Source organism: Myotis davidii, unplaced genomic scaffold, assembly GCF_000327345.1.
Source record: "Myotis davidii unplaced genomic scaffold, ASM32734v1 scaffold79, whole genome shotgun sequence".
Taxonomy (NCBI): Eukaryota; Metazoa; Chordata; class Mammalia; order Chiroptera; family Vespertilionidae; genus Myotis; species Myotis davidii.
In genome coordinates, this window is record NW_006294339.1 from 8,252,306 (window position 1) to 8,273,182 (window position 20,877).

The following is a 20,877-nucleotide window of genomic DNA, read 5'->3' on the forward strand; positions in this document are numbered from 1 at the left end:
ACCAGCCTTGGGCCGGATCCGGCCTATTTGAAATGAATAAAACTAAAAAAAAAAAAGACCGTACCCTTTTATGTAATGATGTTTACTTTGAATTTATATTAGTTCACACAAACACTCCATCCATGCTTTTGTTCTGGCCCTCCGGTCCAGTTTAAGAACCCATTGTGGCCCTCGAGTCAAAACGTTTGCCCACCCCTGGCCTAGACTAATCAAAATAACGTAATTTTGTGTATATAAAATCTAAACACAAGTATCCCGAAGTGCTAGTTGTACGGACATCAATAAGGCAATAGCCAGTTAGATCTTGAGACAGGCAGAGACATTACCCACTACCTGAGGGACTTGTGTTCTCCATTGTCTAAGTGCCCTTGGACCTCAGACAAACCTCATTATTTCTTGGAAACGTGTATTCCTCCGAGAGCCAGGGAAGGCGTGTGGTCCAGTAAATGCAATTAGCAGTCTCACTGAGTGTTTCCTCGTCTGTTGTCTCCCAGAGAACAGCCATCAGAAAGCTCACATTTTCAAAAAACACTCTTCCAAATGACCAGAGTCGCCAGAAGATTTTAAGTGGGTCTGAGATGTCTATGTAAGGAGCCTTTGGGAAATATGAAAATATTTATTGAGCACTTCCTATGAATAAGACTCTACTCTAGGCACAGAGGCATATGGAAGTGAGAGAGAGGGACAGGGACAGGGACAGAGATGAGAGAGAAGAGAGAGAGAGAGAGAGAGAGAGAGATCTATCTGTTGCCTCCTATACCCACCCCGAAATGACAATGAATATAAGAGAGATTCCAGCAAGTTATGTAACCTCATCTACAATATAGGATTAATAATAATGTGATGATGATACACAGATTTCTATATCCACCCCAGCCACTCTTGTAGCTCCTTTATATCCAAATGCCTACTCAAAATTTGCTCTCAGAGGCCCAAGAATCAACATGATCAAAACTGAACTTTTATCTCTCTCTCCCAGGTCTGCACCCTCTCTGGTACTTCTATCTTTGTTTAAAGTTCCCAGAAACTCCATTCCAACATTCCTATCAAATTGGGGATCTTCAATATTAATATGGAAGATACATCAAACACATCACCTTCTCAGTTCTTAGTGATCTCCAATTCAAAAACAGCTTTATGCCCTTTTAGTTTCCTATGGCAGACAGGGATACCTGGTCTCTGTGACTGTCTCTGAGACCCTGTAGAACTTACTGCAATGGTCATGTCATACATCAAGGAAGAACCTGATTTTATGTGGCAACATCCTATGAAGAACAACTGCAGCAGAGAATAAGACCATGCAGGCCACGAATTAGAGTTTCCTCTTTTTTCAGTGTGGGACAATAGCAATCAGGACTGACCTCTTTAACTTATTTCAAGTTCCTTGGAATTCTTGAATCAATCAGGGGAGTGACTCTGACTTGAGAAGAAAAGCCTCATTGTAATAAATAGAATTGGGTTTCAGACATGTTCCACCCCCCAAAGGAACAAATACTGTTGTATCAGTAGGTAGTGCCCGTGAATATCTTTCAATAGACTGTGAGCTCCTTGAAGCCAGAAACAATGTCTAAACCATGTCTGTTGTCCTCACAGATCCTAACACTGCCCGCACTCAGAATATGTGCATTGAATTACTTGAGACACTAAGCTTCCTTAGCTTTTCCATCTCTTTCAATTTCATTATATAATCCAAAGATATCGTTTGAATTGAGGATCTTAGATTTTAGTCCATGTTTTTCAGTAATTAGATTTCAATGTGTACCTTTTATTAAATAGCTAATTGGAGTTGGTTTTGGTGGATAGTTCACTAAGGTTGTAGTGAATGAGCATAGGGCTGGCTTGCTTTTTGGAAACCACAGGGGCGGGCAAAAGTGGGTTTACAGTTGTTCTATGGAAAATAATATAATAATTAATCAAAAATAATACAACAATAAATTCTGTGTTCCATATACTTACAACTGTAGACCTACACTTGCCCACCCCTGTATTTTGTGAGCATTGTGGTCCATCTGAGGTATGAGAGTGCACTTCTGTTCTTCCTCTGCATGTGCCAGCACTGGTATGAGAGGAGAAAGGGGAGCTATGAGCTGAGATGAATGAAAACCATTCCTTTCCTGTTGGTGCTCCAATTGCATAATAAGTGGCACATGTGTGGGAGGGTCGAAGCCACAAGAAAAAGTTTGGTGGCTGCAGACACAACATTTCAGGTTAAATTGGGATACGGTGTCTCTTGCATGGTACTGGAATCAATTTGGTCTTGCTCTCTCTTGTTTCCAGGGCTTGGACACCCGTTTTATATTTAAGTTTTCATAGCTTTCTCACAGGCTCACATACCACACAGGAGAAGTACAGGCATGGTAGGTCTGTAGGTTGACTTTTTTATTTTTTAAGTAGAATCCAAATGAGTGGGGAATAGATATTGGCGGAAAATCATAAAAGGCATGACAGCCTAAGACTTTTACTCTCTCCACAGATAGTACAATATCACTCCAGAAAAGTTTCTAGGGCTGGAAAGGCAAGATGGTATGAACAGGGATCTTTTGTCTATATCTTCTGTCCAGACTACTGGAATAGCTTTAAGGGGCTGCACCTGTCTCTACATCATATATGAGGCATCAGTAAATGGACTGCTTTGGTGGCTTCTTTTGCACACAATTTCCTTCATTCCTTAATTACTTCCTATTTTCTGTAGCTCACATGTGACACTGTTCTGACCTAGAGTATTCTAATCAATGGCTTAGCCTTAATGTCTGCACCCTGTCTCCTCTCCCAGTTTTACTTTCTCTGTGTTTTCATAGTTTAGGACAAGGTTACTCTGAACATGGATTGGTTGGCTTATCCCTTGTGATTACCTTACTTCTACCTGCCCTGGATAACCAATCCCCATCCTTCAGCCCAGGACCTCTTTGCCACCCTGTGGAAGGACCTCGATCAATCTCATTCTTAGTACAGGAAAGGTCTGAACACACTCTTGAACTCTTGGGGCTACATTCTGATAATATAGTACCAAAATGTTTGAGGGCAGAAAAACATCAATGGAAAGTAAATTAAAATCAAAAGAAATACCTTAAAAGGCCATAAAAATTATTAGACACATCAAGAGCTAAAAAAAAAAAAAAATCCATCTAATGGTTTTCTAAAATGACCAATACTTCTCAGAAAACAGACATGGCATATCCATGCCTACTGTTCTTACCAAATATTTATGTTAAACAATTTAACTAGTAGCCTCTCTCACCCTCCAGAAACACAACGCATTTCCTCCTCTGAACAAAGAAACAAAAGGTAAAGTGAGAGCATGAGTGAGCAATTATCTCTAGAAACTATGTAAGTAGAGCAATTCCCAGAAGTACTGTAAATTTTTTGGGCTTCATTAGATTTGTATCTAACCTGTTCTGCAAATTACTCAAGGAAGGTAATGAAAGACTGAATGGATGAGGGGGGAAGAGGAGATGTTGGAGGAAGGTCTGCTGAGAATATCACTCACCTCTGGAATTACTATAGATTCTCCTCCAACACAAGAAAACATGTACACCTGTGTTCAATTCCATTTACTGTACAAACACTGACTGAGAATCTTCTTTATATTAAACACTCCATTTGAGAAGCCAGAGTATTATCCCTGACTTCAGTGAGATGACAGTTGATAAGGAGGAAACAGAGACAATAATTTTAATATAATGTGACAAGCACCAGATGCTAGAGAACCACTGCATGGGCACCCAGCCCAACTTCAATGCTCAAAGGTTTCCTGAGGGACACATCTGAACTGAGCCTTGAAGGCCGAGTAAGAAATATTGAGATGGGCCTGAAGTTATCCAAAAGGTTTTCATTAGTCCCTCATTATTTTATAATAACCCAGTCCAGTGCACACATTCTGGGGCATGGAGACTTGACACTTGTGTAATGAGTTTACAATCTGCTCATAAAGAGAATACTTCTACATACACACAGAACAGTTATAGGCACCTCTCCAAGATTGTAAATACAGGCTAGATATTGTGGTTCTAACTGCATAATTTCTAATTTAGTATTGAGAAAGGAGAAGAAACAGAGCTGAAAAATATCAAAGAAAATTATCTTTATCATTTTCATCACAGTATCTTTGTGCATCATGGAGTAGGAACAAGACTCCTAAAATACTTAGAGAAAACTGAGATGATAGATGACAAATTTCTGTGTCCAAGTTCACATGACCAGGAAGTGGCAGAGCAAGACTGAGAGTTCCCTGAAAGTACCTTCAGGTATTTCTTGCATTCAGGATATAGTTAGTTGTGAGTATTTATTACATTAAGTAATATTCTTCTCTGTAGGATCATTTTAGGGCAATCTTAAAGTATTTATTTACAGAGGGGCAACTGCAGATTATATCACAATAGATCAATGCAAGAAAATAGACTTTGTCCCTTGAATTAACCACATATGGAGTCAGATTTCAGACGCCAAATGAAACAGTTCATAGTTCATATCCAATGGCATGATGTAGTCAAGCACTGTATTCTTGGATACTGTGAACTTCAGCTCAATACATCTTCTTCAAACACCAGCTGCGTGCCAAACATTTGCTTCACCTCTGAAACTGAAAGATTGATCAACCAGTCCCTGACCTCAGAGCTACACTTCTCAAGAAAGGAGACAGTACATCCACCTGTGATGTTTCACCAGTGTCATAGAAACAAACATGAAATGTCAAGAGACCAAAAGAGGTAGGCAGTTTGATTCTTAATCAGGTAGATCTGTGAAGACATTGTGTAAATGAGAACATTTAATCTTGGCCTTGAATTATGACTAAATATTCAGCAGAAGTCGGAGACATCCTAGGCCAGTAGTCGGCAAACTGCAGCTCGCGAGCCACATGCGGCTCTTTGGCCCCTTGAGTGTGGCTCTTCCACAAATACCACGTGCGGGCGCACACAAACAGTGTGATTGAAACTTCGTGGCCCATGTGCAGAAGTCAGTATTTTGTGGAAGAGCCACACTCAAGGGGCCAAAGAGCTGCATGTGGCTCATGAGCTGCAGTTTGCCAACCACTGTCCTAGGCAACAGGAACAAAATGAAAAATCAGACAGAAGCTAGACAATATTGTTCACATCTGGGAACTGGTGAGATCTTGTGCAGCAAATGAAGAGGAGAGCCTTCTATAAGGACAGGTAGCTCAGAGACTGAGCTGGACTGGGAAGGGTCTTTACTCAGAGCTACAAAATGCCTAGTCAAAAGATGAAGCAGACGCTGTTGGGGCCCTAGCTATGTCCCTTCATCACATACCATTTCTGTACAGGCCAGTCCCACATCCAGCTACTACTAGTATCACCTATAACTCTAGCTGCAGTAGCCCACTCTGCTAGCATGCTAGGCAACCCAGAGCACTAGAGAATTGATGTCTCCTCTCCGAAGCTCCCAGGAAATGATTCATAGTGGATAAATACTCCTTTTCACTTATTTCAGGTAGGGAAACCCTGAGCCATGTGCTGCCCAGCAGGATCAGACTCTGGCTGCCCACATCTTTAACCTGTTTGATAATGATGTTCTATCAGCTTCTTTTCTACCCTTACTTCCCCACTCCCTTACTCAGGTTTTCTAAGATCATCCTCAAAACTCACCATCTACACCTGACTGAGTCTCAGGGTCTGAGGGCAGGCCAAACGAAGACATTATCAGGAAAGTATTATTAATGGCAAACTAAGTCATTATCAGGAAAATAAAGCTAATGGCCAGCTTTGATGCTCAGGACAATGCTATAAAGAGGAAACATGGATAATAGCAAATAGGAAATTGAGAGAAGGTGCAAGATGCGGGCTAGGAAGGCAGTAGGTAGGGGCACAGCAGGGCAAGACGTTTGGAACTAAGGCTATGGAAATGAGTTTGGTGTGGCAATTACCTGATTCAAGGACAAGCCTAATGGATTAATGGGCACTAATCATTTTGATTTTTGGCCCTCTTTGAGAAATTGATGAAAGCTTTGGACTTTCTATTCAGGAAAAAAAAAAGTGTATACAAACAATTCTGCTTGAAACTTCAAGGGATTCCCAACCCCAGATTAAGAACCCTGATTAAAGGCTGTATGTGAGCTGGACTGTGAGGGTCTTGATTGCCTGCAGAGAGCTTTAGCATTTCCTCCATGGGCAATGGGAAGCCAGCAGAGGTTTTTACTATAGGAGTTCCCAAGTGATTACCATTTTCCATCCTAAATGGAACCCACGAAATCTGGATGTTTTTAACAGATTGAAAGGGAGATTGGAGGACAGAGTGCATAGATAATTGAGCTCCTTGTTGGCCAAAAACATTTTCTACCAGATGCACTGTAGGGCTTTAAAGGCTACAGGAGCCAGATGCACCTCCGTGGATGTCATGGGGAATCGCTTCCAGTGTTTCAGCCACAACAACTCCAGGAACAGGATACATACTGACGGGAGCTGGAGGCAAACTCAGGGCAGACACAACTGTCTGTATGAAAACCTATAAGGAGCCTGAGGTGAAAAAGTCCCTGTTGCAGAATGGACAGAGGGCGTAGGAAAGGGAGAGGCTGGAGAGAGAAGCTGAGAATAATAGAATCCATTTGTAAGGATAAACTGAGCTGGGAGGGCAAAGCATAGAAAAGATGAAAAAGAACCTGAAGGGAATATAGTTGTAGGAAATAAAGGCTAATTTGAGCACAAATGAGAAAGGTATAGAGATATAAAAAAAGATAGTAGCTGGACTTGTAGGATCTAGAGTACTAATGGGGAAAAGGAAAAGTTAAATTATTTGCTTCTCTTTTCTATAAATGAATTTAAGGAATGGCTATCTTTTTTTAGTATTTACTATATAGGAAACTACAGTCAACATCATTATATATAATAATCCTGAGTCAGGTGTTGTCCCCATGTCACAGGTGGGTAAACTGAGACAGGGAAGAAACTTGCACAAGGCCACAAAATGAGTGCCAGTAAAGCCTGCGTTTAAACCCAGGCCTGTCTGACTTGAAGTCACAGACTCTATTTCCTGTTGCCTTCATCCCAGAGCTCATATTTGGAGACCAAACACAACTAACAAAAGCAAATTACATGACTTAGGCACCAAATCAAACCTGAAGAATTGACCATATCAGGATTTTTGTGGACTAAGCTGATAGAGTGGGAGGAGGTGGCTATGGCTGGTCACCAGGATCATTGGCATGATGACTTCTGAACCTTCTTCCACTGTCCACCCCACCTTAACCGGTACAGTCCCACTGCTTAGCCAGGTCAGAACCTGAGGGAAAAGGCAAGCCTTGGTTTGGTAGAGGCAGGATCTCAGACTGGGTCATTCAGACTGACACCTTCAAGTTTCTGGAGGGGCTCATGGCCTGGTATGGCAGAAAGAGCATGGTGCTGAGCCAGTAATGAAGGTACGAATCCTGCTCAGACACCCATTACCTCAATAATACACTGAGTCTTTCACAGCTTCAGTTTCTTCACTGGTAATAACCAAACCGCCTGTTTTTTCAGGGTCAATGTGACGATGACACAAAATAATAGATGCACTATGACTAGCACAGTGTCTGTCAAACAGTGTCCCAAACACCAGCAATTTTGCATTCTAACATCCTTTCTTTCCTCTTTTTCTACTTGAATCCCTTAACCCACTACCAAGGCCTGTTCGCACCCTGGGTATAGCGCTTTTCACCTCAATATACATATATTTGGTGTCTAGTATAATTACAAAATATTTTTTGGTTGGAATTGTGCAATTTAAAAAGCTCTTCCACTCCTGTCATAGCATCTATTTTTATCATGGGCCTAGAAAGTGAGCTAATAGGAATCACTACCCCTTTGTTACTATGTTAGAAAGAGGCTCAGAGAGAAGGTGTGATGTACCCTAGTCACACAGACAGTAGCAGAGCAAGTACAGACAGGCCGGCTTAAAGCAACAGAGCCAACCAATATATAGATGCTGACGTAGTCTGCTCTAGCTGCTATAACAAAATATCACAGAGTGGGTGGCTTCAACAATAGGAATTTACTTTGCACAGTTCTGGAGGGTGAGAAGTTCAAGATCATGGTGCTGACCAATTTGGCTTCTAGTGAGGGCTCTCTTCCTGGCTTGTAGACAGCCACCTTCTCACTGGGTCCTCACATGACAGAGAGGAGGGGGGGCTATCTGATGTCTCTTCTTATAAAGACACTAGAGGCCTGGCACACGAAATTTGTGCATGGGTATTGTCAGCAGGCCTGGCCTGCAATCAGGGCCATTTTCCCCAGCTGCCTGCAGCCGGCCCCACCCCCCACTGCCACCCACCCCCGGTTCCCTGTCCATCATTGGGCAATTAGAGGCTGCCAGCCAGGGGGAAGGACCGAGAGGTGGCCATTCCCACCCACTCGCCAGTCCTGCCCCCACTGCAGATCGCCTTTTGTGTGGGGGGCAACCAGTGGGGCGAGGGCCTTGGCCTGGCACCCACATCCCCACCACCCACCCCCAGTACCCCATTTGCCATCAGGTGATGGGAGCCTGATGGCTGGGGAAAGACACTGAGAGGTGGTCAGTGTGCCTCATAGTGACTGGTCAAGCGGTCATTCTGGTCATTCCACTGTTAGGGTCAATTTGCATATTACCCTTTTATTATATAGGATTAATCCTATTGGATCAGGACCCACCCTCATGACCTTATTTATCCTTACTCTATCTCCAAATACAGTCACATTGGGGAGTGGGGCTTCAATATACTAGTATGAATTGTGGTGGGACACAAACATATAGTCCATAGCAGGTGCCTTGGACAACTTACCTTCTTTGGGCTCTTTTCTTTATCTAAAAAAAAAAAAAGTAGTATGTTCTTGGACATGGCTGTGTCCAAGACCCCTTCTGGCTCAGATTTTCAAGAATTGTACTCTAGCTCTTTTCATATACACAACACAGCTGCCATGGTTCAAAGAACCCACAAGCAGAAAAATGTCATGTGGCAAGAAACGGGCATATCTTCTCAAATGTCTCTCTGTCAGTGAAGAACTTTTCCCCAAAAGCCCTCAGAAGACTTCTCCTCTCAGCCATTGGCCATTACTGTGTAATATGCCCTTCCTAAACCAACAACTGGAAGAACAGAGCTGCAATGAATGGGGGTGGGTGCTTCTGATTCACAGGGAAAAGGAGAAAGTGGCTGAACAAATCAGATTCTTGTAACAAAGTGGGGAGTGGCTCTTGGGCAGCGACCAACAGCACCTATAGCACACAGTGCACCACTTTATGCATATAAAAGCAAACGGATAAGACAGGCTCCTAAGGCAGCCTGTGTAACCATGTGCTGAAAATAGAAAGTCATAGTATTTAAAAGGCAGAGTTTCAGGTGGGGTTTGAGGCAGAAATGTGACTGCTTTGGGGTGAAGCAGTGATATTTACAGACTCTTGTGTGCCCCTGGCATCAGCTGACTCCAGCAGGATACTGCTAGGCCCTTGCAGCCATGTCCAAACCAGGGCTCAGGGCCTGGGAGACAAGCTACCCTCAGGGAACTTGGGACCCAAAAGGGACAAGCAAATGTCAACTTCTAAGGATGAGGCCAGAATAAGGATTTTCATGTGCTGTGATTCAAGGGGTGTCGGTTTCATATTCAGGTGGCCTTGAATTAAATCCAAGCTCTATTTTTTAGGGAATTTCTGTAAATTCTTCAGATCTTGGTTTCCTTAACTGTAGAATGGGGATACTGATTTGGCTGGTAAGGATTAGCAATAATTGTGTGTAAAGAATTAGCAGTGTCTGACAGATAGTGGCCACGCAGTAAATAGTATCACCATCACTAGAAGAAAATGAAAGTGGGAATGGATCAGGTGAGATGGATGAACAAATCCTGTGAATCAGAAATTCAAACAAAGCTCAAATTGTAAGTTAAATACGATTTTCAAAGTGCAATCAACAAAACCATTTTATCACCCATTGTCTAATTGGATCCTCACAATTAAGGTATTATCAGGGCTCGCCCACTTTACAGGTCAAAAAAACTGAGATTCAGAACGGCTTAGACATAGTTTGTTCATCTTCGATACTATGACAGATTAAAGTAGCTAGGAATTCATTTTCCCAGGGAATTCAGGCTTCAAGAGAGACTTGTCTGCAAGTCCAAAAGTCAGAAACAGTGGGCTCTAAGATAACCCATTACTGAGTCACTAGCTAGAAGTTTCCTTGAAGGTTTCCTGTGGAGAACGGTGTTTCTTAAACTTTATGAGGCATCAGACTCTCCTGGAGGGTTTGTTAGACCACAGATGGTTAGGCAGGACTCCCAGAGTATTCAATTCTGTATGTCTAGGGTGGTGCCTCATCATTTGAATTTTTAATGAGTTTCCCATGATGCTACTGCTGCTTTGGGACCACACCTGGGAAACCATTGGCTCAGAAACTGGGTCCCAGAATGCAGATCAGGGCTCTCAAATTTCCACATACAGAAGAATCACCTGGGCAGCCTGCTGGAAACACAGCCCCAACTGTCTTCCACGATGCAAGTTTGGATGCAAAGAGGTGACTCTGCTGTAGGACTCACCTGCCCTATTGGAGAAAAGTTGATTAGTCAATTCTCTCAAGCTCTTTTTGACACCCAACCCTAATTATGTGTATTTATTTACATATAAATTATTTACATATACTACTGTATATGTAGTAAATACATTATTTATCCTATTTTCTATTTAGAAATGTTTTAATTTTATAAGAATATACATAAATGTTAAATCTTTTTCACATACCCCAAAGGATTGCCTTACACCCACACTTGAGGGACCATCCAAGTCACCAAGTACTATTCAAAGATTATTCCACAAATTAGCAGCATCATGGGATCTTGTTAGAGGTATAAGTTCCCAGGCCCACCCCAGACCTACTGAATAATAATCTCTGGGACCGGGGCAATCAGTGTTTTAATAAGTTCCCCGTGTGACTGTTGACAAAGTTTGAGAACCACTGATGGCTAAATACATAGATGATGCAGAGTGGTCTTGGTGCTAAGATGAAGACCAATGGGACGGAGGCACAATTACCAGACACAGCTGGGGCAAGTTCTTGAACTCTGAATGGATTCCCCACTGGAGTTTATGTTTTTAGTAAACAACTTTGAGCCAACAATAATCACACTGTTATTCAGAAATCAAGTGTTTTTATGATGCTGTTTCCCAGTCATGACTTTGTCAAAAAAATTATTGATTTCTGTATAATTCAAGAAAATGTTCCCACTCAGAACTCAACCTTCTCAGATTGCCTAGGGCAGTGGTCGGCAAACTGCAGCTTGCGAGCCACATGTGGCTCGCGAGCCACAGTTTGCCAACCACTGGCCTAGGGCCATGGGTTTTCCCAGGATGCAGGACTTCCTGTACTTAAACCAGGAAAGTCCTGGGAAAATCAAGACAAGTCGGTCACCTCTCTTGGACTCTATTGTGACAGTGTTTGATATTTTTTAAAAATCAACTCATTTTCTCTACTCCTACCAATTACACAACCTCTACAAAAGAGCCCTAGACTTAAAGATCTGCTCTGTCTCTCATAGCAGTGTGATATGCAGCAAGTCAGTTAATCTGTGAACCTCCGTTCATCATCTGCAAAATGGGACCAAACACCCTTGCCTCCCACACCTCAGAGGACAATAGTCAAGGTCAAGAGAGTTGGTGTTACAAAGGCAACTTATGCATTACAAAGTAGTCTAGGAATAGAGGGGATGGCCATTTGACATCCTAGAAAGAGTGCAGGCTTTTGGAGAGGCAGACCCTCATGCACCCCTAGAACCACATCAGCACATTATTTTATCTCTCTAAGATGACTCTCAACTGTAAAATGGGGATTCAAATTACCTTCCTCATAGAATATTGAGAAGATTAAACGAGATGGTGGTCGCTAAGCGCCTGGCATATTTGGAACTCCAAAGTATTGGTTCCCTTCCCTGTGATTATACGACATTCAAAGACTTAATGATAGTTTTTTTGCAGCTAATGCAATGAATAGCATCATTATGCTTGCTTCCTGAAGTGAAAAGCCACATAACACTCCTCCCTGCTCCCAGGGCCCCTTTGATGTGGCAGGGGGTGGGAAAGGATGTTACTTCCACTTGGTATAACCAAGCCAGAAAGGTTGTCCAGTTCCTACCCACAGAGGAATGCAATGAGCGACTGCTTAGAGAGGCCTGGGGCTGAAATGCACAGTGACCTTTGCATCTGGGAAAGCCAAATTTGAAGCCTCTACACAAATTTAATTATCCCTTCAGTAAATCATACCTAATCTGAATAGATTTTTTTTTCAAATCATCTCAAAAATTGCAAAAATATATCTAAAAATTAAAAAGTATAAGTCCAGTCTGTCCTCACAGGGGGGAAATAAGTGCCTTGAGTTGAATGTCTCTTTCAGGCAGGGATATTGTAACATTTCATTTTTGGAGGATTTCATCCACTCACCAAGCATTTAACTGAGCCAGATAGCCCATGTTTTGAGCATCTACTTTGTGCCAGGCTTGGCACATAATAAAATGAATAGTTTCTGCTTGGCAAGAAGTTCACAGTTACAAATAAACATAGTTACAATCCATGGGTGAAAAAGAAATATTACTAGAGGTAGGTCTGAGGGATCGTGATGGTAAAAAGGAGGTTTAGAAATCCTACCTAGCAAAGTGCTAGAAATGGGCCGCACTCTGTAAATTAAGTGTGTACATGGGATTGATGGGAATTACCCACTACCGCTATCCATTGTCTTCACCTTGGCACATGGTCTCTCCTAGGGACAGTGAGAGTAAACTGTGGCCAGTGGGACCTGAGCATAATAGATGTGTGTAATGTCCAGGCTCTACCTTTAAAGAGAAAGGCATGTTTGCCTCTTCCTCTCTCCCTCTTCATTCTGGATGGAATCCCGGCATGGTAGTAAGCAATCTTGGACCATGTGGTTTAGAGCATCACCTAGGGATGTTAGGGCAACAAGAGAGAAGAAGTCTGGGTCCTTCCTTCATGACTTCATAAAGCAGAATCACACCAGGAACAGGGCATGTATAGGGTAGGGAATTGAAGGTTTATCTCACATATGCCTCTATTAAGTGAGGCCTCTATTACATGCAGCCTTTTACACCTGCCTATAGTACAAGTTTTTTGTTTGGATGAATTCTGTATATTTCAATTGACAAACACTAGCTGCTATAGAATGATGAATTATAATCAGAAGCCCAGTGAGCACTTCTTTCAGTCCTCCAGAATCTCATATGTCACTCAGAAATCTGCAAACTGTCTATCCAGGAAGGCCAGAGTTCAACTCTTCCTGGCTCCCAGATTCTACTGTTCTTTTCTCCCCCATCAAGAGCTGCTTGAGTCTCAAGTTCAAACCCCAGAGCCACCTGAGGTAGGATAGTTTGAGTGGCTCCAGAGCCACCTCCTATGTATTAACTTCAATTCTTTCTTGCCCATAGTTTGACTGGGATGTTTTCTTTTAGGTCTATTGCTTGTTTTCTGCCTCATATAGAGTTCCTGAATTCCTGTTCCAAGTCTAAAGTCTAGACCATGGACCCCAGGAGCAACAAGGACTCAATTAATTTATATTTTCATCTCTAGCAAGGACAGGACCTAGCATAGCACAAACACTTGTTGAATATTAAACAGAAAAAAAAAGTGAGTGATATGACATATTCCACCATTGCCTTTTTAGGAACATTTCCTATTTTTCCAAGCCTCCCCAAAGACTAGATGAATTTCAAGGAATTCTATTGACTGGCCTGCACCCTTCTGGGTGCCCTTCTGCAACTCCACTAGACTCCCAGGCTGGCACATCTAAGTTACACATGTTGGAATAGCCCACTTTCTTTTTCTGAGTTTCATCTGCAGTCTTTTTCACCTTTCCTTCCAGGCAAGAAGGTGCCTACTGGCTTGCCTGCACTAGTATTCAAAGCCCAAATCTGGGAATGAGGAAGTTGGCCAAGGCCATGGAGCAGAGAGGAAAGGAGAATCAGAATCTTTATCCTGAGTGAGGGTGGGCCTTGAATTAAGGTATGGCCAGAGATCAAATGTGAACTCTGAACTATCGAATTTACTCCAAGAGAATAGGCAAAACAGAGGTAGAGACCAGGAAGGTGAGGAGCAAGAGATATTTTGCTCATACTATGACTTGAAGTCATATTCTTTGATGATTCTAACTGTCTGTCATGAAGAACTTTCTCTCAGATTTCATTTCAGGTCCTCCAAAACACAGATTCCAAGATGGAATTAGAAGTGCAAGTGATTTATTGAGAACAATGCCTGTACAAGTTAAAGGGAGAAGCAGTAGGCAATGCTGCAATGCAGATTTGATACCTGTGAATGGAGAAGGGGAGTTAGAGCCTCAGACTATGGCTCAACTCTGAGAAAACCTCCACTAAGACAGTGGGAGCTTCATTGCAAAGACAGAGGATTCCTGGGTTGGGCATAAATGGCATCTGGCTTCATCCCTGACCTTTCTTTACAGTTCTCAAACTGACTTAGAGAAAATCCAGACTGGAAGTAGACTTAGAGATAATTTGGGCAACATTGTTCAAAAGAACTTCCTACAAAGATGAAAATCTTTCATATTTTCCTCCCTGTCCAGTATGGTAGCCACTAAACACATGTAGCTATGGACCACATGAAATGTGACTAGTGTGACTGAAGATCTGAATTTTTTACTTAAGTTTTTAAAATCATATGTGGCTACCATATTAGACAGCACGGATTTACAGTCCAAGTTTTTTAAGTGAAGAAACAGAGGCAAAATGAAATGCCCAAACATATATTAGAAGTTAAGGGTACACATAAGACTTGAACCAGTCATTTTTTAAGTACAGCCTTCTCTAAATCAACCACTTCTGCATCACGACGTAGAACATAGTACATCTGTTTACAAGTTGGGTTTTTGTTTACAAGTTGTTTCAAATATTTAAGGGGTCATAGACTCTGATCTTCCCTAAAGAACTTAAAAGCTAATGTCATACCCAAAGATGTCTCTTTCTTTGTGACCAATCTCTAGTCCTTCATCCTTGCTCTTGTCTTTGTGTTTAAGCATGGCTCCTCTAATCTTTGCTGCTTAAGAAGTTTTCTGCTCTCCTTCACTTCCAAACTCAGGTGCTCTGCTATTATTGCTTAGACTCACCATGTGCCCCCAATACTGTACCCAAGCATGCTGCCCTTGGGAGTTAAAAATTCCTCTTCCTTGCCATGATTGCTGCCTCCGTGTTAATCCAGCTAAAGCTCCCGCCAAGCCCAGGATCTTGGATTCCCTCTTGGGCCTTTTCCTCCTCCCTGATCTAATCCCACGCCATCACCTGCAGCCCAGATGGAAAGACCACAAATCCCCAGGAATGCATTCCAAGCAGAGGACATGTGATTGCTCTAAGGCTTCCCATTCATTCCAAGACCTGGAATCTGTCTGCCTCCAAAAGCACATATTTCCTTTGGGCCCACGATGGGAGAGCAGTATTCCTACATCATCTGAAATACAGAGGCCATCACTGTAGTTAGACATATCACAAAAAAATAAGACTTTTAGAGCTCCCCTCAATCTTTCCCATCCTTCTCAATCCAAACTCCCGTTCTTTCTGAATAAGTTATCATCACTTGTAAAGCCCAAACAAACATTCCTTTCATGGGCGCTTTCTCCTCCTTTACCTTGGATTGCTTCAGCTCCAAACACTTATTACAGACAGAACTCTCAGTTCTTTGTTTTCTGTAATAGTATCTTCTGACTTTTTAAATACTTACTACTCTTTATCTAAAAAATGAGTCACAGAACTGATAAGTAAGGCAATCAGGCAATAGCAAACAGAAAGGATGAGTTGGTCTGAGAAGTTTAGGGCTTCCTTTCAAAATGGAAAATATGTACTTTATTATGGGGTAAGCTCATTTATCATGGAGCTTAGCAGATGCTATGCTGGGCTAACTCACTATAAGTTTACTATCTACATTAACCCAGGTAATGTGACAAATGATAAGATTTAATAATCTTCCATATTTTTATGCCTGTGTTATACCAGCGACTGTGCTAGGAGAAGCTCTGTTTTAGAAAGCTCCATAATACATAAAAATCATCAGAGGCAGCAATTTATTTGGTTTGTAATTCTGTGCCTTTTGGACACTGGGTGTGATTCTATAGGACCATGTTCTTGGGACAGATAACATTGTGTATGGAGTGACACTATAAGTTAAATCATTCAAACCCGGACCATCTTGTAAGGGAAAGGAAACAAGATCAATAATTATGCTGGGATTAGGAAATAAATAAGGATCATTGCTGCAAACCAGCATGTGATCATTCTTCCTTGTTAAAGCCCTTGCCCATCTTATCCCCCAGTGGTCAGAGAACTGTAGAGAGGTGGAGATATGAACACTTAGTGACCACTAAGTGCTGAGTGCTGAAGGCTGGCCATGGACAGCATCCTTTAGGGCCACTGCTAAGGAAATGGGATGCAAGGAGATGAAAGAGTAAGTCAAGCCAAGGACCTTGAGAAAACATGGGATATGAATGCTAAGTCTGGAGGGGCCAGAGGAAATCATTCAGAAAAGCCTAGTCACATTGAAGGGCATGCAAGTATGCATCTAAGTCATGGCTTCAATCATGTGCTCGCTTGTGAGGACAGTGTGGGCATAAGTTTGGGTGACTCTAAAAGCTGCCAGAAATCTCCTGGCTGTCTAAATGCCCCTGCTAATATTTCCAGAAGTGTTTAGTTCTAGAATGAGGCAGCCTGCATTATAAATACAATAGGCATCTAGAAGTAAAGGCCCTTAACCTTTACTGTACACAGAGGGTGCCAGAGGTTAGACATCATTTACCCAGGAATGTAGAAGGCAAATAGCCATACCAAATGTGAGACCACTTTTTATTTTTCTAGTCTCACTGAGTAAGTCTCTTGAGATTCTGTTGGTGTTAATATCTATGGCCCTATTGTAAGGGCAGGTGACTGGGAACATTCTAAGTTATTTGAGTTAGTAAATAATGCCAATGCATCTTCAACACACCAGATTTCTGTCTCAGGCTGCCTGTACACATGTGGAAAATAAAAAAATTTTTAAACATTTAAATATTGACTTCAGAAAGGTACCTAGAAGAGAATAGAACATAGATTATAGGCTTATTCCCACAGATGTTCTTTCTGTGGTCCAGTGTATTGTATTAGATATTTAAGAAGGAAGACTACTATAGAAAATAGAGACATACCCTTACATGACAATTAAGCTATAAAGAGTAAGGAAATGGAAGCCCAGAGACATACCTAACACCATAGAGTTAGATAATATCAGAGTAAAAATTAAAGTTTAGTTCCACTGATGTACACATAGAGACTTACTGGAAGGCAATCAGGTATAATAGACATGAAGCTTTGTTATCAGTTAGTGGAACCCTATCTTGGTTCCACTTTTTCCAACTCTAGGACTTCAACTAAGGTCCTTTATAATGAGTATTTTAATATCTATTTCATAACATGGTTATCAATAAAAAATGAGATTATATTGATAATTTACCAAGTATCTTGTGTAGGATTGAGTAGCTTCTTTCCCTAAAAAAAAAGTGACTGAGACAGTTCCCATCTATTGATTGTTAGGATTGATTCAAATTATGCAGATCTCCTCCATCCATGGCCCATACACAGGAGAATATACAATAGAATTCTCAAACACTTTTGATATAAGAATTACCTGATCAAGAGAATGAGAATACAAGTCACAAATTGGGAGAACTTTTTGCAAAAGACACATCTGATAAAGGAATAATTCAAAATATATAATGAACCTTAAAACTTAACAATAATAAAACAACCTAATTTAAAAACCGTCCAAAGATGGCAAACCGTCCAAACACATACAGATGGCAAATAAGTGCATGAAAAGATGTTTCACATCATGTCATCAAAAAAAGAGAAAATTAAAACAACAATGAGATGCCACTACACACCTACTAGAATGACCAAGGTCTGAAACAATGACAACACCAAATGCTGATGAAGATTCGGACCAATGAGAACACTCAGTAATTGCCAGCAGAAATGCAAAATGGCACGGACACTTTGGAAGTCAGTTTGGTGGTTGCTAACTAAATATACTCTACCATACTCACATTCCTTGGCATTTATTCAAAGGAGTTGAAACTTATGTCTACACAAAAACCTGTACATAAATGTTTATAGCAGTTGTATTTATGATTGCCAAAACCTGGATTTTGTAAGATATCCTTCAATTGGTGAATAAATAAATAAATTGTGGTTCATCCAGACAATGGAATTTTAGTCAGTGTTAAAAGAAATGTGCTTTCAAGCTATGAAAAGACAGAAGAATCTTAAGTGCATATTATTAAGTAAAAGAAATCAATCTAAAAAGGCCACATATTGTATGATTTCAACTATATGGCATTCTGGAAAAGACAAAACTATGGAGACAGTAAAAGAGCAGTGATTGCCAGGGGTTGTGGGGAGGGAGAGATGAATAGTGAAGCACAGAGGATTTTTAGGGCAGTGAAAATACTCTGGGTGATACCATAATGATGAATACATGTCATTATATATTCATCTACACCCATAGAATGTACAATACCAAGAGTGAACCATAATGTAAATTATGGACTTTGGGTGATTATGATGTGTTGATGTAGCTTCAACAATTGTAACAAATGTACCTCTCTTGGGGGGAATGTTTATAATGAGGGAGGCTATGCATGGTAGGGAGCCAAAGTTATATGAGAAATCTCTGTACCTTCATCTCAATTTTGCTGTAAACCTAAAACTGCTCTAAGAAAATGAAGTCTTAATGAAAAAATTAAACCCACATGAAGCATTCATCAGATTCATAGGATTGGAGTGAAGCTCAGGAATCTGTATTTTAATATGCATTCCTTTCTCACTTTCACTCTCACCCTCTCACTCCTAGACTCAAATGCAACTAGACTACAAGCCACACTTAGAGAAACTTTAAGAGAAATCATTTTGATGCACTTTAAGTTAAAAATAAAGAAAATGCAAACTAAAAAGGTAAGAGTTCCTCACCCCAAAAGACACAAATTCAGTAAGGTGGGTTTCACTTCTGTATTTTAATAAGTTCACTGGTGATTCTGATACTTAACTAGATTTGGGAACCACTGCTTTTCCTATGCTGCAGGACTATGGTCCCACCCACTCTGATTTCAATGGCTAATTTACACATCAAATCTTTCAAATCCATTCTGCATTGGACTTACTGTCCTGCAAAAGTGTAAGGGTTTTGCTATCATTCCAATCAGAGATTTTCATGCATAAGGTATGGCTTGCTCACAAGTGTCCATAATGACTGTTTCCACAGCCAGTGGGATTTGAGGCTGGTCTTCATTTTTGTTTGTTTTTAAATAAACATGCATAGGTGACAGCAAAATTCTTAAATTCAAATACATTAATTTCCTTATAGAGAAAGGTGAAAAGAAAGAGGCACAGTGGGGCTCACAGATTACAACTTGGTTTTAGAGATAATAAGAAATAGTGGAATGGACAATCCTATATAATAAAAACCTAATATGCAAATCGACCAAAAGTAGAAAGATGTGCACTGACCACCAGGGGGCAGACACTCAACACAGGAGCTGCCCCCCGTGGTCAGTGCACTCCCACAGGGAGAGTGCTACTCAGCCAGAAGCCAGCCTCACAGCTGGCAAGTGCGGGAGCCACTCCTGCTTCCAAGACAGTGCTAAGGACCCCTCAGGGGACATTCCCTGAGGGGTCCCAGACTGCAAGAGGGCACAGGCCAGGCTGAGGTGCCCCCCCCCCTCAAGTGCACAAATGTCACGCACCAGGCCTCTAGTCTTTAAATAAGAATAATGGCTATCTTGTCCATTTCATTCTCAGACCATTAAATGTAGCTCACCTTTCCAGATACTAAAATGAAGTAGATTCATGAAGGCCAACAAAGAATTCAATGTCTGTTCCATGTAAATGTTTGTGATAACCCTTCACATATTCACAACCTGCTGGTCTTCTTTGCTCTCTACAGTTTTTCCAGTCTTGAAATCATATTCTAGTTTCCAAGTACACATAGAGTTCTTTCACTTATTACACCCAAACTTCCTGCTCAAATTTAACTTACATATGATAAAGTACAAGATTTTCAGCTTTGAGTGAGAAAATTCTTCCTGCAGCACCAAGCCTACCACTCAGGTCAGCTCTATTCCTTCAGGCTAAGAGAGGTATTTAAACTTAATGGCATTCCAATAAAATGCATAGACCACAAAAGCTTCTGCTGAGCAGATAAACAGCAGTGTACTCTAGAAACATGCTGAAACTCATCAGTACTGCACACATTCTGGATCAGACCCCTAATTCCCATTGTTGAAAACAAACAAATGCATCTTTCTACATTTGGATATTAAATTGTTCAGAAACTTTCATTTTTGTATTGAACAAGAATCCCAAAATATTGATTTCAGCTCTGCTTTTAAGGAATGCCTGGAGAAATAGGAGGAAAAATCAATTTGCTAAAGATCACCAAACCTGTGAAATTTCTGTCTCTGTAACACACTCCTGCTCTATCTGTTGGGTTCTCCATTGAAGAAAGATGACCATTTCCAAGGACAGTTTGATTTTATTTATTCATAGTATGTGTTTCATGGTTTTCTATTAATATTTACTAACCTTCACTGATCTCCATTTACAAGAAGCTATATTGCCAAAGGGTTCTATCATTAGAAAGTCATTTGCATGGCTTATGCTTTTTTATTAGGTTATTTTTAGAAATTCTTAAAAGAAATCATTGTAATTATTTATAAATGCTCATCAGTTGCTGGGAGCCGGTCCATCCTTGCTGTTTAGGGGGACCTGGCATATGTGGCATAGTGTTCTTGATATGTTTGCTCACCTTCTTGGCACTGTGTTTTGACCAAGGTCACCTCTCCGAGAGGGGTTGTTTCCCCAGGTAGGGATTTTCCCCTGAAGTTAGGGAGGGAATAAAACCTCTTAA

The 20,877-nt window shown here is 41.1% G+C and overlaps 1 long non-coding RNA gene across 1 annotated transcript in view; it reads right to left on the minus strand.

The window, feature by feature from the left end:
* Positions 1–20,877, minus strand: part of LOC102755761 — an 88,137-nt gene that overhangs the window by 14,737 nt on the left and 52,523 nt on the right. Inside the window, exons 3-5 of the long non-coding RNA XR_435908.2 lie at positions 17,428–17,601; positions 12,768–12,873; positions 10,399–10,489 (exon numbers count right to left, since the gene is read on the minus strand). This is a non-coding gene — a long non-coding RNA (uncharacterized LOC102755761). The remainder of the gene's footprint in view (positions 1–10,398; positions 10,490–12,767; positions 12,874–17,427; positions 17,602–20,877) is intronic.